This window comes from Periplaneta americana, chromosome 4 (genome assembly GCF_040183065.1).
Source record: "Periplaneta americana isolate PAMFEO1 chromosome 4, P.americana_PAMFEO1_priV1, whole genome shotgun sequence".
NCBI classification, from domain to species: domain Eukaryota; kingdom Metazoa; phylum Arthropoda; class Insecta; order Blattodea; family Blattidae; genus Periplaneta; species Periplaneta americana.
Genome location: NC_091120.1, coordinates 58742559 through 58767036, shown reverse-complemented (window position 1 = coordinate 58767036; position 24478 = coordinate 58742559). Strand labels below are relative to the sequence as shown.

Below are 24478 nucleotides of genomic sequence, written 5' to 3'. Positions count from 1 at the left end.
AAACTGCTTACTGAAGGATGCACTGGGAGGAATGGTGAACGGGCAGAAGAATATATCAGATGATAAAAAACATTAAGATATAATTAAAATAAGAATGTTTGGGTAATTTCCGGTTAAACCGGATATGGTATTTAAATAACACTTGCAAAAGTCGGTATGGCATAGTTGCGCCCCGCGGTCAATTGGGAGGCCTAGGCATGGCATAATTGCGCCCCGAAGAAATCAGGTAGCAGATGGGACATGGCGTAGCTGCGCCCCGAAAAAATCAGGTAGCAGATGGGACATGGCATAGTTGCGCCCCGAAGAAATCAGGTAGCAGGATGGACATGGCATAGTTGCGCCCCGATGAGCATAGTACACACGAAAGTGATTGTCATAAAATAAATAAATTACTTAAAAATATTACAATGATAGCTGCATTGAAATCAGGTAGGCCTAGCGTATGATCAATTTTGCTATTTAAAATAACACTTTTTTATTGATCACACAATAAATGAACTACATTTTTTGTTTCTATATCGACATCTTAACCCTACGGTACAGGGTTTCGAAAATTGAAACTTAGAACCATGATCAATTATTGACTTCACCCTTTTCACTGAACTTAACATTCATTTTAAATTAACCTCACTATACGCCACAGACGGTGTGAAAATCACTAATAAAATGTCAAGACTGCTAAGGCCCCATATTCCAACGGCTCACTCATTTGAATATGTCAGTTAATAAAGTACTGCCAACTTCATGGTTTTAATTTTAACGGTAGGCTATTGATTAATCACTGCATAAAAGTAGAAAAACAGTTAATAAAGAACTGCCAACTTCATGGTGTTCATTTTAACGGTAGGCTATCGATAATCACTGCATAAACAGAAGAAAAACAGTTAATAAAATACTACCAACTTCATGGTGTTCATTTTAACGGTATCGATAATGAATATAAATCGAATAAGAAATCAATAAGGTTGGTTGATTACGAGGCTCGAGTTTCCGTAGTGTCTTTTTCTCTACCTATTTCATCGGGGCGCAACTATGCCAAGACCTTTTCTCTACCTGAAGGGAACGGGGCGCAACTATGCCATGCCTTTTTCTCTACCTGATGGGAACGGGGCCCAACTATGCCCACAAAACAGGGGCCCTTTTTATATGCTGCATTTTATCTGACCGTGTGGCGCAACTATGCCCTGCCTGCAAAAGTTTGTGTATTTTATATCACTTAAACACTCCAAGTGTCACGTAAATGGTAGCATAACTATAAAACATATATGGGTCTACCAAATCCAATTACCACCCTGTATATTAGAAATGCTTAACAACACAGTGCGACATAAGGCACACGTTTACTGAGCAGGCAGTGTTTAAATTGAACACTATCTATTACTGACAAAATAACGAAGTCTACTTTGTATCTTTTGAATAGCCATATAGTCAATATTTTCCGCAGTGAAGTTGGCTCCCTTTTATTTAAAATAAACGACAGCAATAAGACGCCGAAGTATAAGAGTTTCATAAATATCGCCGGAATAGATCTAGGATATCCTTTTACCTCTCAGTGGTCGAGCTCAGTTCAGCAGGCCTGTTTACATGTAAGAAATAAATAAGCCAATATCAAGTAATCCAAGTTTACTGAATCTCCCTGACCTAATTATCCCTTGCGCTACGCTTGCGTTCAAATGCTTTAATTTTGTCTACCACCATATAAGTAGTCCAAGTCGGATATAACGCGATTCCCTCCCTCCCTCTCTCGTATTACAGATGCGAAAGTTTATACTAACCAACTTCGGTGTTGGTAAAGTTTGAAACCAGTGGTTTGGGACAAACGCTACGTTGAACCTCAAAATGTCACACGTTACCCAAGCATTCGTTGACTTGGTTCCCCTATACAGCGAACGAAACGCTAACTTTTAGAGATGATGTAAAATTCAACATTTCCATGAATGCGAGATATATTCCGGGTTATAATTTAATTACGGCGAAATTGCTCCTGGATCGCAATTACAACGAAGTGTGGGGGAGGGGGGGGGTCCAACAATTCACCAAACTGTCACACAAACTTCAAATGTCATATAGAGTTATGCATGTCTTTACTTGCTATTAAACTTTTGTTTCAGTTGCTATGGAGCGAAGTTCTACGGTTTATTTAAAAATACACAACGGCTTTCATATCTATACCCCGAAATGAAACAAACCAAGATAGTCACTGCACAACACGCGATCACTTTGCAATGCCATCATCGTCTTCACTCATAGGACATGCAAACAACTATAGTTTGGTCCGTATTCAACTTTTCATGGTTACTTTTTTTTCTACTTGCAAATAGGAAACATGTATGTATGCATGTATAATTCTCTGAATAGATTCAATGATCCTTAATTGGGGAGGAGTACGCTACAGGGCTGATGTGGTTTAAACACAGTCTCTGCTTATTACATACATAGTAGACACGCATGGTCTTATCAGTTGGGCCCGCTGATTTGTTCTCTCAATTACGCGCTAATGTGAATATAGCAATTTTGTTTCTGCTTCCTATTAAACTGAATAAATCCAATTCTATTTCTATATTTGAATTACTACTTTTCTTTTATCTAAATTGTGTAGCCAAATACCAAATTTAGGCACACCCATATGTGCTCTTTTTTTTTATTCAATTCAATACTCAATTTTCACGCGCTGAGGTCTGCATAGCCATACCTATAACGTTATAAAATGTTATTTCTTTTTTCAATATTATATGTACAATTATATTATTTTAATGTACCGAAGCACATTTTTTTTCCGTGGCGCTACAGCCCGTGAAGAGCCTAGACCGACCAGCCGGCTGCTGGCCTCACGCCCACATGCCGAAGCGGAGGTGAACGATCATCCAACCAGAATGGAGGTATCGTGTGGCTAGCACGATGATCCCCCCAGCCGTTATAGCTGGTATTCGCAACCGGATTTCGCTACCTATCGTAGCTCCCCAAGTGCATCACGATGCTGGGTGGGCACCGGTCCCATACGCTGGCCGAAATTTCATGAGAAAATTTCTTCCCCATGAGGACACTGAAGTACATATGATTCAGATATTCTGCGTCATCATACGATGAAAGAGTAGTGCAACGGAGAAAAATTCTCTCCGACACCGGGATTTGAACCCGGGTTTTGAGCTCTACGTGCTGATGCTTTATCCACTAAGCCATACCAGATTCCCATCTCGGTGTCGGATCGAATCCTCTCAGTTTAAGTTCCACTTCTTGATTTCCCTCTGGTGGCCGCCCTCTGCACTGCGTCATAGATGTCTATGCACGTAGGACTATTGTCCACATATGTGCGGAGGTGCACTCGTTAAGAGTGACTGGTTGGCCGGGATCCGACGGAATATGCGCAGTCTTAGTAAAACGTTTTGTCGCACAGATACTTTATCCTTTTTTCAATATTAGGCTATATGTACAGTCTTATAAAGTATCTGTGCGACAAAACTCTTTTCTAAGTCCCAGAAAGGAGGCAGTGCGCATGATCAGACATACAACGAAACAAAACTAATGTTTAGTACATGCTAAAATAATTGCTTTTCGGACTTAGGCCGCTAAAGTCGTCATGACAGCCTTTAACAGGGTTTTATTATGCCAACATTGTTTCATTATGTTCATCAGACGGAAGTGAAAGGCGGTCGGAGCACATCACCTCATTCTAGTGCCGAGATCAAGGAAGCATGTGGCTCTACCTCCATGTCCCCAAGTGCCTTCATGGCATGTGAAGAGGCTACCTTTACCTTTTACTTATTCCATAGTCTGTAGCAGTGGTATTAAATCTATGGTACGCGTACCCCCAAGGGTCTCAAGGGATACGCATCCCACTGATTACGTATGTAAAAATGCTGACATATTTATTTTATTATACTTGCTGATTATTACGTTATTTATTACAGTTTCTCTTGCAATATCAACTCTTGTTTTTCCTTACTTGAATATCATTTTACGTATATCATTACTAGAGAGCTGAATTTTAGGCCCTAAAAAGTGGCATTTAGGCGCCTAAAATAGGCTCTTAAACTCCTTTATTTAGGCTCTATAAAAATGGGCTTTTTTGTTAAATAATGTCACTATCATAAGTGTTTTTCATTCACCAATCATATTTCCATAGTTTGCTTCACAGTAGATGATCAGCACCTATTGTGGCTAATTGTGTCGCTTACTGCTGTACTTACAAATGGTGAGAAAAAAGGGGTTGTTATCTGTCTTAGAATGTAAGAAAATGCTTATTCGGGTACAACCCAGCGAGTTTGTGTTAAACTGCTGACAGATAGAGGAAGATATAATAATAATAATAATAATAATAATAATAATAATAATAATAAGTCCCGCAGGAGTTCTTTTACATGCCAGTAAATCTACTGATATGAGCCTGACTTAAATGTCATTGACCTGGGCCGGGATCGAACACGCAACCTCAAGCACAGAAGGCCAGCGCTATACAGACTACGCCACCCAGGCCGACGGAAAGTTGGAATTTTAGGATTGAAAGATTGTAAGGATGAGAAGGGGTGGCTCGGAGGTACTTCTCTATTGTGTTGTTCGCTGCTAGGAAGGAGTTGTTATCAGTCTTGGAATGTAAACGGTACAAGATGTTAAGAAAAACAGTAAACAGGTACGAAAAATGATGAAAAAATGTAATACTTAAAAATAGGCACTAACATCGAAATAGGCATTTTAGGCACTATAAAATCCCTTATTTATACCTCTATTTCCATAAATATTAAATCTCAAGCCTGTATGTAAAAATAGGTTTTTGTCTAAATTCCGCTCTCTAATCATTACTATTATTATTGCGCCAATAACGTCTGTATAATAATAATAATAATAATACTAATAATAATAATAATAAATTTTTAGTACATCATAGTCTTGGGAATACGTTAGTAAAAAGATTGAATACCACTGGCGTATAGGACTTTTATTAGCAACAGCAGTAACTTTATCAGTGTGGGTCGCACTATACCGTGGGATTTCGGAAATTCTACATTTGCATTTTAACAAAGGCCTTTTTGGACATCCTTGAGTTAGGGTGCAATTCGGCTCCCTCATTCGCCGCATTCTGAATGAAGAGGGTCCCATACAAACTCTTTTCACATGGGAACTGGGGTAGTTTGTAGGGGGGAAGGTGAAAGCAGCCAAGCTACTAACGTATCCTACCGATGCAATGAGGTGAGATACCAACTGTGATTCCAAAATGAATCCTGATCGGACCATATTTTGCATGGCGTTACCGAATGTGCGAAGTTCATTTGAATATTTTGATACAAATATCTGATTTCAACTATCAATCATTTAAATTCTACAACCATGCTGAAAGTATGTTAAAATCTAACAATTTGATAACAATGCGTTTAATGAATTGGTAGTAAACATCATTCTCTCATTACTATAGTAGGTATACAAATCCGGCTTTTAAAACAGATTCATTCAATTATAAATAACAATAAGCAATCACTGTAATTACAGTTTAAGAGTCATTAGGAACTAGCGATCGGAATGACTTGTTCACATTTCCCTCGAAAAGCCATGCCAGTCGTTTAACACGAAAACACATCAACGAGAAATTTAAGCCTCGTGATCGTCCTAAAACTGTTCACAGTAACACAATAGGTTATATAAGGCTACTTAAGACAATTTACGAAACATTCTTTCATGGCTTTATTAAAATTATTTTAAGAAAACATTTTCTGTCAATGTATCAAATTACCTATGTGCACAAAATCACAATCACATAATTTGAACGGATATAAAACCAAGTCACGAATATCGATTTACAGTAAAAACATCCTTTGCTAGGATTTAAAATTATAACATTTCCGATTACAAAACCTAACGAACCCGTATTCGATTCCGAGTAAAGAAGTGAAGGTCTTTCTTCCGAAAGTTAAAATGAATACTTACACCATAACGATATGGTTAGGTTAGGTTAGGTTAGGTCAAGGTGACTACGGGCGGGTTAGGACGACCCTTTACACGTCGGCCATACTAAGGTCTATTGTGCACGCCGAATTGTATGGGATGAATTGGAATGAGGGTGTACCAGCCCACCGACCGCATGTGACCCCTCACCCGCTCACCCAATATGGGCCTCCTATCCTCCCCCGCTCTAAGTTCATACCGTCAAGATGTCCAAGCAGCACAGGATCCATTCCAACGGCCCTTCCAAGGTGCCGAAGCGCCCTTGGAAGTGCTCCTAAGGAATGAATCCTGGCAGAGATATTGCGGAAGGCTGGGAACCCAGGAACGGTTGCGGAAAGGACGCCCCCTCCCGTAAGCGGATGAATACATGCGTCTTGACCTGAATATGTCTATTGAATGAGATGAGAAAGATTAATGATATGAAATCTAAATTCATTTTCTTCATGGGAGGGGAAGAGAAAATGGACCGTGGCAATGCAAATTCCAAACCGGCATTTACCTAAGTCACTGTGGAAAATAACAGAAAAACCATAGGTTGGTCGGTCCGGAAATCGAACCACGGACCTCCCGAAAGAGAGTCCCACGCGATACGCATGAGCCAACTCGCTCGGTAACGTATTGTTATTGTGTCGCGTCACGTTACCGGGTGTCTCTACTCTCTGGAGGAAGGAGAGGGAGAGGGAGAGGGAGAGGGAGAGAGAGAGAGAGAGAACATCCGACTCAAGTGATGTAAGGTTGTATCAGAATGCCGAAACAAAAATGCAACAAATAACAGATAATAGGAGGACTGAATTCAGAACACGGGGAAATTGTGCAAATCTAGTCTTTTAGGTAAAGCTCCCTGTAAAGCAGATTTGAATAATTTCAAGGGAAAAATTGTTCCGGGGCTGGGTATCGATCCCGGGACCTCTGGTTGAACGTACCAGCGCGTGGGGAAATTGTGTTTGACTTAATTGATGATGATGTTTTTTGTAAATTTTAATATTTGTTCCGGGTTAATTAATTTTAAACATAAGTAATCTTGTAAATGTAAATTCTATTATGAGTTCATTTATACAGAGCGGATTGTAGCTATAAGCAGCCGCTACCGTAACAAGTCGCGCGTGTACGCAAGCATTTTGTAAACAGAGGTCTACATATGATGCAGCGTAACCTATAACCAATAGGCTATTTTTTTCAGCTCTATTGATTAGAGACCAACCAAAATCTATTTTTCCTGTAACTCCACTAAAATGCCCAAATAGTGTTTTTTCCCCGCCATTACAAGTAAAAATGGGTTAATTTTCAGATTAGCTCAAAGCACAAATTCGTTTCTTGAATAGTACTCTGCAAATAAAAATCCTACGAGACACTTTTCTACAAACTAAATTAAACATGTCACTATGCTTCTTGCGTGCTACAAGAAAACTGTTGAATTACATCACCAATACTAATGTAACAGTGCCAGATCTTCTGCACGATCTTTCAAAATTGAACTTATTAATTTTTCCTTCCACGGGGCGTTATATTGGGTACTGTTCGCATAAAACAGTTTCTCTCTAGTGCACAAGCCCGACCTCCCAGTAATCGGATTCTGCTACAACCGCCATATCTCCATTAATTTGAAATCGATTTGTGTCGAGGCTATAGACGGCGGCGGCTCCCTGTAGAAGTAAATGATTTATATGGTGTGCAAACCCAAGGATCCTCATTCTAAGCGTGGCTGCTAATATGCTTATGCAGTTAGTTTCGTCTAGCTCCAGAGATCAAAGGTTTCTGAACAGCATTACATCAATTGTAGATGAAAAATTGCCGTGTTTTCAATGTGACTTACATTAATTAATAATAAAAGGATGCAGACAACCTTGAAACAACTATAAACAAAGTTAAATTTACAACTAGCGGCTTTTAGAGGTGCTATTCATTTATGTTTCAACGATGTGGTTAAAGCAATGTTTCAAACTCTCTGATTCTATCTTTAGAGACATATTGGTAAGAAATGTGTAACATTTTGCAATCTTCATGTTGTTCCTTAGCAAAGTAATTATACGTAGTAACTGTAAGTTTGGCCTTATTAAAAACATATTTAATTACAATATTTTAAGGACACAATCCAAAAGCACAGCAAAAAATTTACAACTTAAGTCCTGCAACTACTGTAATTCTGTTTTAAGGGGAGTCTGTACTTACATGTCTTACAATGTTAAATTTATCAAATTTGGGTGCACGTTTCTCAGAAGTTGTAAAAGATACAAATGTAGACAAAATAGGGCAAATATAACGTACCTGTATGTATAGAACCAGTATAATAAATTTAAAATTCCACTGAGCGGTTGGTAAAGAGAAAAATATTGATAACATTTTTTTTGCATTAATTACAAGTTATTTTATTTTTGCCGAAGATGGAAACAATCTTTAATTTTTTTAACCTACTGTGTAAAATGCCATCACATTGATATTATAGGAATAATTTCAGCCTTCTGCGTACAATACTTTCCGAGAAAAGTGCACCATTGTCACAAAAATAAGAAAGTGCAGAAAATTGGTTCAAAGTTTCCGTATCATGCAATGCTAAATTCCTCAATTTTAGGAGCACTTTTCTCAGAAGTGATAAAAGATATAAATACAGGAAAAATAGGGCATATGTAACATAGGCCTACTTTTATCTACAGAATCGGCTAAATAAATTTAAAAATTTACTGAGCGGTTGGCAAAAAAAAACGATAACATTTTTTGCATTAAGAATTACTACTGTACAATATTTTTGCTGAAGATAGGGCTAAAAGCTGAAAATTAGTAAAAATAAAATCATATCATTTTACACAAAATATTAAACTACCGAAAAACGATAAAAACCGAAATTTCATTTTTTTGTCAAAATTCGGTGTACAGACTCCTCTGAACCATGTGCTCATGTCAACGGTTCAAACGTCATAAACTCTAACCTTTTTCATATTCTGAGACAAAAGGTAAGTTAACTGAAAAATATCACGTATCTGCAACCAGTCACTTAGGTTACACAGCGGGTCCTATTATGCCAAGATATTTAAGGCTTTTACTCGATTCTTCATAGTAATTAGCAGGGAACGGATTTATATGGACTAAAAATATATGAAATATGTAAATATATATGTAGTTATTTTTACCAAAATATGGAATTAAATATGGATTTTTACCAAAATATGGAATTAAATATGGACTTAAAATTATAAAAAAATGACTATGTACGTTAAATATTGGTACATTTTAATCAAACTAAACAAAAAATATAATGGACGTACCTTATCTTCCAATGTAGTTTCAACAAAACACAATTTTTATTGTCTGTTACCATAACAATAGGTTACAAACATTTCTTTCAAGTGCTGAAAAGTGAATCTTCTTCTATTGTCTCTGAGGATAGATTTATACTGACTAAAAGAGCGTTCGACATCACAAGAAGTAACTGGTACATAATTCAATTTCACAATGTCTGCTGGGGATAAGTCCAAGTTAATCTTCACTGTTGATTCACCACTCATCGCAGCAACAACCTTTTGTAGTTCTTCATATCCAGGGTTTTTTGAAAGTACAGTGTCCACCTTAGCTCTTACTGCATCTGCAACTTTACCTCTACCACGATTCAGTTGTTCCACAGTACTATTTATAATTTCAAAACTTTCAGATAGTGAAAGGTGCCTATTTTGGAGACTTTTGAGCGTTTTTATGATGCATGAAAATGTATGCTGAATGTGAGCTAAGTCATTCTTCACACTTATGTCACAGGTAACTGTTTTCGCAGTATCAATTGAGACTGCATCTTCAGAGTCCAATGCAAGGAGAACATTGTTAATAGAGTCTATATGTTCGGCATAATATTCAACTGCTTCTAGCCATGTACCCCATCTAGTTAAAATTGGCTTTGGTGGCAATGGAATTTCAGGGTACATTTCTTTCAACACGTTAACTCTACTGGGAGCTTTGAGAAATACTTTTTTCACTGATGAAATCAACAAATCTACTTTAGGGAAATTGTCTCTGACCACTTCTGCCACACGATGAAATGCATGCGCCACACAAGTAAAATGAGTCAATTTAGGATATACAACAGATAATGCTTGTCCAGCTTTGACCATATAAGGGGCAGCATCGCTAATAAAGAATAACACATTATCGTACATAATACCCTTTGGCCACAGGATACCCATAGCTTCGTTGAACAGTTTAACTATAGTTTTGTTATTGCACTTTTCTAGAACATCACAATGTAAAAGAATTCGTTCAGAATATTGTTCACTTAACAAACCGATAACTACATTACCAACAAGTCTACCTTCTTTGTCGGGAGTCTCATCAATGGAAACCCAAATTGAACTATCTTTAATTTCATCTCTTATCTTCTGTATTGTCTCATCGTAGATGGATGGAGCATACGTCTTCCTAAGTGTTGACTCATCCGGGATTGTATGTTGAGTATATTTTTCAAGGAATTCCCTGAAGACCTTATTCTTTAGTTTGTAGAGAGGAATATCAGCAGAGATGAGAGAACGGCACAGGTCGATGTTAAACTCAGATCTTACATTCGATGTTGTTGGTTGTGTTAAAAACAATTGTCTCTGCTTGGAATTTAGTTGTTTGTTGGCCTGATGTTTACTAGTTGTAATGTGTTGTTGCACCAGGAACTTTTGTGTAGATGATACTGCACACTGACACAAATTACAAAATAATATTTTATTGTCAGTTGATAAACCATCTTCTTTAAATTCTGAAATGTAACTTGTTAGTTTTGATTTTAAATTGACTGAATGACGTACTTTTGGCATATTTACCGTCTTTATAGTATGATTTACAAAACTGAACCTATGTGTACTCTGACTGGCATTTAACTGTTGAGCTGCACAACTGAAGTCTGTTAAAAATTTTAAATTAAATCAATACAGTTTTGTAACTTACTTTCCCATTGTTGATAGGACTGCTAATTTTCAAATAACTCTGATGTTAAAGGGATTACTGAACATGTGTTTAAATCTCTATTGTTGAAATGTATTTTTAAAAGTTAATGGAATTTTGTTTTGTTTTATTGTTAAACCTAATATAATATGGACTGTTTTATATGAAATATGGAAAATATATGGAAATTAACGAAAATATGTACTAAACTCTAAAATATGGAAAAATATGGAAAATAAAAGTAGGATTTTTCAACCCTACACATTGTGAAACATAAAGATAATGCAAAATATAAATTATATTAGCTTTATAAGTAAATATGTATTTACATATAAATCCTTTCCCTGGTAATTAGATTAATATCATTCTTTACAAGGTTATGTTTTAATTATATAATAACTAGGTTAACAATGCTTTGAAAACTTCAGAACTGATCCAATTAGTTAGTCACCAGTTCTACTTTTTTTTAAACTATATATGCGTTCGCCTATATATAAACTTATGCGAACTTTCTTAATTTTCATTATACAACACGCACACAAAAAAAAAAAAACCTGTAAATGAACTTAAGGTAGATTAAAAACTATAATCGAGTCATTTAATTGACATGTAAAGCGGACCTTTAAAATTTGTCTACAATATTTGCATTATGTTGTTTCTTTTGAGACATTAGGGATAAGATATGTGGCGTTAAGGATATATCAATTTCAAAACAAAAATGTGATCCAATGAATTGAAGAAATTTTACTTCTACAATCTAACCAATGCTTTAATCCTTCACTCTTACAATACCCCACACTGGGGTTTGTCGTTCAGAATAAAAGTTTTGTAAACCTGTATAAAAATATGCACTAATTAGCTTATTAGCCATCAATAAAGAATTTATAAATTTATTTTTGCTGAAAGTATCACACCACATCACTCTACTGCACAAATACCTTTATAATCGTAGAACAAAGAATTCCATATCTTCACAATTATGGTTGAAGTACTGTCCAAATTTCACGAGAGGATCCCTGCGAGGGGAGTATGATCCTTGCGGAGTAAGAGGAGAGAGCAAGCCAGTAACTCGGCGTTCTTGAAGGAGCAGGTGGATGGGGGTGGTGTCATTGAGCGACTGAGACAAACGAGGCTCAGTTATTGGCCGGTCGGTTCCGTGTCTGAGATAGGTTATAAGACTGGGGGTGGGGGGGGGGGCCGCATTCCTTGCTCGGATCTTCTCGTGAAATGCGGACAGTGTTAAGCAACGGTCCATCAACGTTATGCAAACTAGAAGGGGACGCAAACGCAAGTTCACATTTTCAACAAATGTTTAGCTTCAAATTACCAACGACCAATAATCCGGGGGGGGGGGGGACTTTCATTCACATTACTAAAAATTCTCACTTTATTTATGAAATCAAGTTTTGATCGAAAGTTTTTTTTTTTCTTCAACGTAGCTAAGAGGAGTTGGTAGTTAAGGTTTCGTGTTTTGTACAGTTATCCTCCTTCACCATGCTTTGAAAGTAAAACGAACTAAACAGTGCCATTAAATAACACCATCCCTTTAGTTAAAGTCATCACTACAAAAAGTTATGACGTATTGTCCATGATCACATTCTTTCAGGCACATTCCCTTTGCAAATTCTCTATCGGAGGTCTGTACTTGCCCTAACCCTTTAATTCAAGAATGGGGAGCACGCAATAGAAGAGTATCACCCTCTACGGCTAACATGCTTCCAAAACCTAGCCTCATCCCTCTTCTATACGCTTGCTGAAGCAGCAACTCAGAGACATCAAGAACCTTAGCTACAAAGGCATATATGAATTCTCGAAGAACACAGAAGCTGATATATTTGCGAAGATAAAGTTTCATCGTTTCAGTTTATACCATTTGTTAAAAAAAAAAAATAAATAAAATCGTTAAGGTCGATTTGAAACAAACTAATGCTTTGGGCAAGTTAAGCATTTCTGAAGTAGCTTTGAGAACATAAAAAATCAATCCTTTAGAGATGCTGAAAACTTATACTTCAGCGACAACTTCCAAATCTACCAACACAATTAACTTCAGCCTACTTCGTTTAAGTAGCACATCTTGCAGCATGATGTACTTAGGGAAGCTACGACACGTAAGAAATCCGGTTGCGAAAGTCAGCTGTAACGATTCGGGGGGGCTCAACATGCTAACCACACAATATTTTCATTCTGGTTGGATGATCGTCCACCTCTGCTTCGGTATATAGTAGTGAGGCCAGCAGCCGGCTGTATCGCTACGAATTATTTAAAAAAAATTGCAATCGGATGTATTTCCAAGCAGACTTTTCTAGACACACACACACGTCTAATGGATGTTTTGAAAATTTGCGTTACTGAACTACGCTTAAGTAGCACACCCAGCAGCATGATGTACTTAGGGGAGCTACGACAGGTAAGAAATCCGATTACGAAATACAGCTGTAACGATTCGGGGGGCTCAACATGCTAACCACATAATATTTTCATTCTGGTTGGATGATCGTCCACTTCTGCTTCGGTATGTAGTAGTGAGTCCAGCAGCCGGCTGTAGCGCTACGGATTATTAAAAATAAAAGTTGCAATCTGATGCATTTCCATGGAGACTTTTCTAGACACACACACGTCTAATGCATGTTTTGAAAATTTGCGTTACTGAACTACATTTCAACAAAAACAATTATACTTAGCAGGATGAAATTCGTGTAAATGACTTTTATATTTCAAAACATTTCATAATCCTATTTGTATATAATTTTCTCACATACAAACTAATAATAATTTCAATGGCAGTGCGAAAACAATATGGGAGATAAAATATGAAGGTGTGTACAGCACACCCATTGTCACAGTAAGTATCAAGTTTAGTAGCGAGAAAATTTTGGAATGTTCCCAATTTCCTCCTCCTTCTTATGGCTGGGTGATATGCATGTAGTTCTGAAGGTAGGAAGTGTTTATGAATGCCAGTAAGCTCTTCGGCTTTAGAAAGTTACCACCATTACGCCCTGCGATTACTTCACCTACTGGAACACGTTACCGCCCACACCTAATAGTTACGGTTGAATACGTTTATGAAACTGTGAACAGATGTCGCTAAACTGCACTCGTCACGTGGATCTACTGCAGAAGTGGCAGCATCAGTCGCCAAAGCGCCCACGACCACCAACCCACGTGGAAGCTATGGTAACGAGATGATTTCAAATTACGAGAATTAGGAAGGATTATTTTCTCAAATTGCATTAGCCCTATATGACGGAAGAAATTGTGGAACAGCGCAGAAACCAGAGATCTCTTGCTAGCAGCACCTGGAAATGCGTATACTGTTGCTATTTTATTGTAAAATGAATACTCCACAAAGCAGAACAATGGAATATGTAATGTGTATTTATATTATTGAAAGAACAAAAATTATAGTTTATTTAACGACCCTCACAACTGCAGAGGAGCCACCGGCGTGGCTCAGTCGGTTAAGGCGCTTGCCTGCTGGTCTGAAGTTGCGCTCGGGCGCGGGTTCGATCCCCGCTTGGGCTGATTACCTGGTTGGGTTTTTCCGAGGTTTTCCACAACCGTAAGGTGAATGCCAGGTAATCTATGGCGAATCCTCGGCCCCATCTCGCTATCACCAATCTCATCGACGCTAAATAACCTCGTAGTTGATACAGCGTCGTTAAATAACCAACTAAAAAAAACTGCAGAGGTTATATCAGCGTCGCCGGTGTGCCGGAATTTTGTCCCGCACGATTTCTTTTACATGCCAGTAAATCTACTGACATGAGCCTGTCGCATTTAAACACTTAAATGCCATCGACCAGGGCCGGGATCGAACCCGCAACCTCGAGCATAGAAGACCAGCGCTATACCAACTACGCTACTGAGGCCGACTTATTGAAAGAAGTTTAATCTACAACTACGTTGTTATCTACCTTCGATGGAACTGATAACGAATGGAATTTGGTTGGACTCGCCATACGATTGTCTTACAGTTCGGGAATACACGGAAAAATCCACTACGTAATCAGCATAAGCGGAATTCGCACCCAGCACGAGTACAGTTCGCTACTCCTAGCTACATCGGTGCCAAGTTTGTATTTCAGTTATTGGATAGCAATAACACAATTAAAGGGGAGTTTGAATGGCGGGGAGAACAATGGTGAATTAATATTTGGTGATGAAGTGGTGTGGATTTTTTTTCATTGCTAGTGATAAAATATAGTTTCATGATGTTTTGCAGACTGGTTCTATCTTGATCAGGTGAGAGGAAGGTAGGACCAATTTTGAAAACCTGGCGAACTATATTTTATCACTAGCAATGGCGCATTTCATTACGCGATTTCATTCTATTATCAGATGCTTCACAATTTGAGGGAGGTGGGATATGATGATAGAGACTGAATTAATCTTGCACAGGATAGGGACCGATGGCGGGCTTATGTGAGGGCGGCAATGAACCTCCGGGTTCCTTAAAAGCCATTTGTAAGTAAGTAAATCAGATGCTTCACAAATGTCACAATATTCTATTCGTCTACGAAGGAAGTGACCTTTAAATGTTTTCTAGATGACAAGAAATGAAAATTAAAGTTAGATTATGCAATACTTTCTTCTAAGTATTACAGGTTTCGTAATAATCCATTTCTTTATCATATTGCGAATAACATTATTCTGGGCTCTGGCGTTCTGTCAATCCACATGAAGTAGGTGGGTATAAGAGGAAGGTTGAGCCGGGGTCTGGTATAGTTCCTGGGTAGCTCAGTAGATAGAGCGTTGGCGTGTTCAGCAAAAGGTTCCGGTTCGCTATACCCGGTCCTGAAACAATTTTTCCCTTGAAATTATTCAAGTCAGCCTTACAGGGAGCTATACCTGAAAGCCAGATTTATATTACAAGTATTTATAGTTTATCTTCTTGCATTACCTTGTAGGAAACTTGGTACGTGAAAGCAAGGAAAAAATCTGCAAATTTGCTAACATTTATACTGCAGGTGCACAAAAGTTGCAGCAATAAATTGATGCTAATTCTACAGCCTAGTGGTAGATCATTTTTTAATGAATATTTTAAGATGCGAGACTTAACTTTTAGGTGCATAGTGTTTTCTTTCACATTATTACATACTATGTGGAGAAAAAAAAATTATTACAAATTTTGTAAAATTGAGTAAAAGAGTGCAAATATTTTAAAAATTATTTTAGGATTGTCATTTTTAACGATAGTTCTAAAGACAACTTTAAACTAGCCCATAATAAATCTTCCTATTATTAGTTATGTTGAAAAAAAATTAAAAGATCATTCTATAATTAAAATAATTTCAATAAAGACTCAGGTAAAGTAGGTAAGGTAGATACTTGAAACGTTTAGATATTTCAGAGAGAGAGAGCGAGACAGAGAGAGAGAGAGAGAGAGCAGTCACTAAACAAAATAATTGCAATAGGCTTAGTCACACACTTTCACACCCACGAACGAAACAATTACATTTAAAATGTAAGATCAGATATTGGCCTACAAGACGTTTCAAACTCTCATCATAAAATGCTTTACTCGCATGTTTTTGATAAACATGCGAGAACAATACTATTGTCTTGTTCCTTTGAAAATTTTAACAAAAATATACAAAAATAAATACACCAAATTACTAATTTCCAGATTTTTAAAACTTTCTTGAATTTAATCACACTAGAGGATGTTACACTCGTGGGAAGTAAATTAAAGACTAATTCCAATCAACTCTATAACAATTTTGAACTTCTGCTAATCTACTATACTTATAATTTAAACTATCGTTCTATAACTATAAACCTAACGTTCTTCGGATAAAACAGAGTTTAAGACATTGTGTATTCAAATAATCCAATGTATCAGTAAAGTTCTTATCTCTAGTACTATAATTATGTACATTACTTCTCAGATATAATGTAGAATGATTGTCTTTAACAAAATAAAATAAAGTGTATAAAATAAATAAGCAGGCAAAGTCATTGCCATTTACAGAAATACCATAATAATAGTCTACTTTTAACGTACTTAAATGCTCAAAGTCTACACAATATTTCAGCTGGCATAATTTGTTCTTGAGAAGTGTGCATTCATACTGATCTATGCAAATTCATTTTTCACATAGTATGTAATTCTGAATGAAAAAAAAAATCTATGCATCTCACACCTTTTTTTTTTTTTATTATTTTAGTACGTTATTTTACGACGCGTTATCAACATCTTAGGTTATTCAGCGTCTGAATGAGATGAAGGTCATGATGCCGGTGAAATGAATCCGGGGTCCAACACCGAAAGATACCCAGCATTTGCTTATATTAGATTGCCCCGACCAGGAATCGAACCCAGGCCACCTGGTTTTGCGGTTAGACGTGCTAACCGTTAGTCCACAGGTATGGACTCTCACACCTTGCAATATTAATTTAACTTGCCGTTATTCGTCCCGACTCCACGAACGTGCTCATAGATGTTGCTGATGCCGAGAAGCGTAGAGCACTTAGTTCGTAAGAGACTATCCAGGGTGCACCACATTGCCGAAACCACTTTATTACTGTCAAAACATATTTCCGAGAATATTTCGTACTTTGATTTTATTTTAATTGTAAATTTTAAATTGTAATATTGTTTGTAATTGTAAATTTAATACTAATTGTAATTTTATTGTTGATATTGTAGTTGGAATCTCCTGGTAGAGGGGCAGAGAAGGCCTGACGGCCTTATCTCTACCAGGTTAAATAAATAAATACTAAATTTCGAAATTTATTTCTTGTTGCTTCGTAGAAAAGAAATCAAACAACAGTCTCTCTTCATATTCGTATAATGATTTTAAAAAACACTCAAGCTCAAGAGGTGTGAAGTGAACTCTTAATTCTCACGACCCGCGATTTTGACATTCAAGATACCTGGCGTTGTGTACCCGAAAAAAAAAAAAAATGTCCAGCATCTCTCACTGTGAAGCGAAGACCTGATCTATGCCAAAAGAAAAAAAAAAGTCTCACAATTCATTAACGTCTTGCTAAACTATAAAGAAATATGTATACTTAACTAATGTAATTTCTAAGTCTATTTTCCAGAACGATATTAAAAGATTTTCTTAAATTTTAAGTGTTAACTTCAAAATATACGATTCCGTGGTCGATAATATAATTACCGCAAAAGCAAAGATCTGGCTATCCTCCTCAGAATCATTTTATTCGCATTTATAGAACGAAGTCATCATTAGATTGCACTGACAAAATATGTATCAATTCATCCACATTAAAATATGTCCCTAGATCTAACCGTAGGAATCTAACGCAAATTAATCATAGCAACCATGGTAGAAACACGGCTTACTAGTGTCTGAAGGTATTCATCGGTGCAAAGTTTAATCCTGCTCGGCGTCCTTACTTAGGAGGCTTTAACAATTTGGTCAGCGGAGACTTGGAGTTGATAAATGGTGACAATTGTAGTCCCCAGACAATTCCATTGTATGGTTCTAACCCTTATCTTCCCACTTCCTTACCAATAAATTATTCGGCGTGTAGACTTTAGGATAAGTCGCAAATGCTCATGACAGAATACAAAAAAATAATGCAGTCCATTTTAATCAGTTCAAGAAGAGCTTAATGTTCGTGAGATCTCCGATCTCTTTCGCTACAAACGTGGACTTAACACGCTCATTTACCAAGAAACAATGCAATTCACGTGTTTATAGTACTTCCGAGGTTTCAAATTATCGAGTAAGATTTTAATAGGTAACTGTTAGCAACCATGATCAGGTTTTTAGTAGCTCACGCTTTTAAAAAGGGTTGGTACACTATGACACGAAGACCATTCTTAATCTTCTCACCATCCTCACTTTATTAAGACTGAAGAGCCGCTACACAGATATTTGTAACCTAAGGCGCTACTTTTTGGTGTATGCACCAAACTTTTGAGATACACTATTCAACATTAAAAAATGTATTACGCATTCTGCCACAAAAGAATATCTATGGAAAAAGTTTTACAAATTTTAACGCCCATTATTTTAATGGGTCTTTGTAATGTACATTGAGAATAATTTGAGGACCCGAGAATCTTTTCCGATAATAACGTTTCTTTTTCAATCTACGTAACGCATCTTATAAAAATTTCTTAACGCGAATTTTATACTACGAAATAAAACTAGTATTTAGATTGTAGTTTCAGATTTCAGAGTAATGTTTCAACTGTAACTTCCAGCCAAGATGCACCAGGTTTTATCGGTCTATACTATCGAAGATCGTTAAAATCGGAGTTTTTTTAGAATTCGATCAACTTTCATAAACGGATTTTAACAAAAATATAACATTTCAAAGAATGGCATTTATTTTTATAAGCAACTTGTTTACAATTGTTTTGTTTCAGTTATTTGAACTAGGTTTATTTCGGGGGGGGGGGGGAGATAGGCAAAAACACACACAATCTATTCTTATGGGAGTTACTGATTTTTGTTCTCCAAAAATGTACAGTACATGTTCTTCCAAATTATGGTTCGGTCTTCAAACGCGAACTGGTATTGTTCAATATTTTAATTTCCTTAAATCTGTCATTTAACGACACTATCAACCGAGTCCATGCAATTGGTGATAAGGAGATGGTGTTTGGCGACCTGAGTCCGAAAATGCAACATAAAATTACTTGATGTTCACCTTACAGTTAAGGAAAATCTCGGAAAATACCGAACAGATAATCAGCCTAAGGGGAAATGTGACGCTACGCCTAAATGCAGAATCGATCAATAGGCTACGCCAGTGGAGAGGTATTAATTAATGAAATAGAAAATATTCCGACGTCCTGAGAAGATTTAGAACATTTCTAAAGAATTTATCCTGAATGCTGTACAGAGACATGGAGATTGGGGCCAAAAATAAATAATAAAAAAAAAGCCAGAAAATTGCTATTAAACATTGGTGATCATACTTAAATTTTATATTAATTGCACTTTACATAAATGCCAGTTCTTATTAATTACATAGAGTTTCCATCTTTTTGTAACCTTAATTTTATTATACATATTTTAAGCGATTTTAAAAGCGTTCCCACAGTTCAATAATCCCATGCAAAAAACCACGGTGTCCATTCATATTATATTTCCACCATAAACATTTTAGATTAAAACTTCTGCAAAATACACTGCTCCACCAATTTAGTAGAATGCGTCTGAGTCTAAACAAAGCAAAAAAAACAGTACAACGTGGTCTGTTACGAGACTTCAAGCCCCCGTATACCGGTAAGACATCGTGTCGCAAAACGTTCACGTCTAAATATTTTTGACAACGTAAATCTTAGAAAACGACGCAAATATTAAGGATATTGCTGGAAAGTTTAAGGTAGTACTTATTTACTAATTGTTTATTTACTTTATGTATTTATTTATTCATTCCTTTACTCACTCATGTATTTATTTATTTACTTATTGGTTATTTATTTTTCATTGTATTCTATAGATACATTCTAAGAAATAAACGTTGTATTAACGTTGTTTCATATTCACTTTTTATAATTAATTAACAATAATAAATACCCATTCTCGTATGACCAATGTTTTCCCGCCCATAATATTTCTAGACTTCATGCTCTACCGCTTGCTGACTGAAGGGGAGACTTGCTCCGCGTGTTATATCTAAGTAGGTGAACATTGACTTTCTCAGTATCGACGGAGCAGTGTATTTAAGTAAATACGCAAATATAAGAGGTCAACAACTGCACCGTGGCACTGTAAGAAATGTCTCTCACGTTCCGGAGATCAGAAATAGTTTCATCTTCACTGAGATATCTTAAAAAAAAATGACACTTACTAGTTCCCAATCGGTCTCTGCTGATTCAAATTAACAAGATCATAATCCCTTCTAAGATTTGCTTGATATAAGTGAATTCCAATCGACGAGTCAAGTCTAAGCAAGCTATTTTTAGAAGTTTTCTACAGTTTCTTCTTCAAAGCAGTTCATGTAATCGAATGCGCCGTAAATCATTGTGATAGGCCTACTAATGAATTATAATTTACGAAGCCGAGTGATTCGTGAAATAACCTTCTGCACAATAAACATACCGTATTTACTCGAATCTAATGCGCACTTTTTTTTTAGCTTAATTTAGTCTCCAAAATAGGGGTGCGCATTAGAATCGATGGCACACTAAATTCGTATGAAAACTCGAAAATACTGCTTATCATTCTGTTTAGTCACCTACATAATTCTAGTCTGTCATGATAATATTGTACTAGGTACAGTATTTTAATTATAAGAATAGGTCAGTATTTTGTTTAATGGCTACGAACTCGTTGTATGAAGTAGTGCAATATAGTTAAAAGGACGTAACGGTAAATCCATTGCCGTATATACTGTAATACTGGTAATAAAATAACTTTAACCCTTTGTTGTATGCCGTAAAATTTAATTTTACACCACCTTTGCACCTGCGCATTATATTCGCCAATAAGCATTTTTTTTATTTCAAGCCTTTGAAAATTGAGATGCGAATTAGATTGGAATAAATACGGTTCATAATACAACGAAATTAGAAATGTTTAAATTTTATTAGACATACTAGTACCGACAGCAACTAAACGTTTACGAAACGACAAACGAGGCAGGTAAAATAAAATAGCTTTTGCTTGAAAACTGTCCGTGACAAGAGACTAACAATCCCTCAATTAAGAGAGGAAAGCAAAGTTATTTCCTTATTTCCTGGGATACGATTACTATACGGGAGCGGTTTCCACGAACCTTCACTTTGATGGCAGAAATGAATAATGTAGAGTAATAACAGTGAATGCAGTTCTCGAAACTTTTCAAATCAGAAACGCAGACTAACATAGATCCGTACTGAACGGCAAACCGCAATCTGTCAACCCCTTTGCCGGTTACACTCCTATTATAATCGAGGCAAATATTCAGAATGTATCAATTCGCAAACGAAAACTTGTCAAGTATAGTTATAGAAGCTTTTATTCTCATGAGTAGTATGAAACTTCTATGACAGACGAAAGCTATATTTTTAACTTCCTCATGCCTGCCGTATACACAGAAATATACTTCCACCTGCGCTCTATCAATACACCCGCTCTGTTTCACGTTATTAATATATCTAAATGTCACTCCAGTTATTTTATCACACAAGACTAGTGATTAAAATAACTACCATTCACATTCGGCGAAATCCTATATAACTGAAATTACCGCCATTTTAGAAGGTAAAAACAATTCAGATACTAGCCAATTTTATGGTGAAATATTAAATTCGTTTATTACACTGCATCCACTTCATTTGCTTTATTCTCTTTTTGGTCATATAGACAGTTAACAGTCTGTGTGTTGCACCCATTTATGGTGCATTACTAGGCACCGCATTTTGATAGCGATAAGCGCGAAATTTTCAACAATACCTTTCTTTGTTATATATTTACCTTTCTAGATACCTAAAATACTATATTAAAACAAAACAAACTCGAGAAATAATAAAAAATTTAGGTCATTGTACCAAATGTGTATCACGAAATATAGTACTCCTTCCATCGCAAAAACTGCGAAACACTGAACAAAATGTATTCAATATTGTTAAGAAACGTGTTTGTGATATTTTAGTCAATTTGTCAATCGCTTGGTATTTCTGTATTTTCTCTATGAATATTGTGTACACTTTCTATCTACTCGTATAGGACTGTCTACAAAAAAAAAAAAAAAAAAATCTATTTCTGCTGAATGTCATGCTGTATTTTGATGCGAAGAAGTTTTTTTTTTGGGGGGGGGGGAATAGCAGAGGACTACAATGAATTTGGTGTGTATTTTTCGCAGGAAGTATGGTTCCCTACAGTACATCTAATGTGGACAATCAGAAAGAAAGTAGGGTAAAATTTCCTAATTCCGTGATACATTTTTTAAATTGAATGTCAGTCAAATCTTTGACGTTCGACTATAGCGCCAGACATATTTCTCGAAAGAGTACATCTTTCACTACTTTCGAGACTTCGGTGAACTTCCTAGCAAGATACCCAATCCTGGGATATTTAGTTAAAAAAAACGTATCACGGAACTGGGGATATCACGGAATTGGGCAACTTTACTCTACATACTAAATGTCGCACAAATCTTCGTACCGGTACGGACAATGTAGAAATTATGGTTAGTTTAATTTTTCGCGATGCTAATATGTATAAATAAATATTCGACTATAGCGCCAGACATATTTCTCGAAAGAGTACATCTTTCACTACTTTCGAGACTTCGGTGAACTTCCTAGCAAGATACCCAATCCTGGGATATTTAGTTTAAAAAATAACGTATCACGGAATTGGGGATATCACGGAATTAGGCAACTTTACTCTACACACTAAATGTCGCACAAATCTTCGTAAGGACAATGTAGAAATTATGGTTAGTTTATTTTTTCTCGATGCTGATATGTATAAATAAATAAACCGAATAAAAAAATGTTATTAAACATAACATAATGCAATTAATTGACAACTTATTTCGCGAAATACCCACCGAAATCATTAGTTTTATTTCAACAAAAAATACAGTCCCTAGACATTACATACGTGTTCGTACTTATTCTCTGTAGGTACATTGCAGTTCTGAAATCTGAAGCAACTAACTTAACTACTAAAACGCTTAAAGTTAGAATTATTTCAATGCACCTTGTCAGAAAACATGCCCACCTCTGAAATAAACTGTCATTTGTTTCAAATGTTGGAGCGTACTTACCTCATTTAACATGGTACTAATGATACTTTATTAGACCTACTACTATCTATGATACATATAAAAGTGTCACTACTACCACTAGATAAAGCTAGAACAGTAATGATTAATATGCACGCCACTGTCACTGTATGAGACCACGAATTGCACCTACTCAATTCAGCTACAGTAAAAATAAATACAATACTGTGTATCTACATCATCGGATTCCCACTCAAACGCCACTACTGTTAGGGCCCAAATATTTCAGAATAACTACCTGCGTGGGAATCCTCGATATTTTACTGTTATTATCACGATTAATACGAGCTTCAAAATTATACAATGCATACGTAGATGGTTAGTTTACTTGTGACTAGTATGAATGCCCCTAACTACGTACAGGGTATCTAAAAATTACACACTTTCATATCGATAAATTTGACAAACGTCGATTCTACACCAACTGACTTCATTACATTTCAAATATTTACGACTACGTGCGAAAAACCAAGTGATGAAACATGGGGATATTAAAACAAACCGCTTCATCAAGAATCGCAATTTCTGCGTTCATAACGGTGTGCAAAAAAAAAGTACATTGTGTTATAAAACGCAATCAAGCCAGTTGTTGCAAGTATATTCCAAATTTACTCTGATGATAAGTGTATAAGTTTTCAGAAACTCTATACTTACATTATGTACACGATTGTAAGATGTAAAACACATAGAAAAGACTAGTAAATGTACACATCAAAGTAAACTACAACAGTAAGTAATTTGCCCAGAGGGACAAATCCTCTGAAGAATGGCAAATGAGCGAACAGATACAAGGCCTTGGAAAATTGCTCAAAAGAGTGAGTTTCTCAACTACTCCAAGCAACGCTGTACCAACCGGAGTTTAATTAACTAGCTAATCATTCACGAGTGTTAGAGTGCCTCAACCTAATGTGTTAATGTGCGTGGCAACTCTAAG

The 24478-nt window shown here is 36.4% G+C and overlaps 1 protein-coding gene across 10 annotated transcripts in view; it reads right to left on the bottom strand.

Moving 5' to 3' along the window:
• The window catches only part of msi (RNA-binding protein musashi), a 737371-nt gene that overhangs the window by 97346 nt on the left and 615547 nt on the right, over positions 1–24478 (bottom strand). The window lies entirely within an intron of this gene.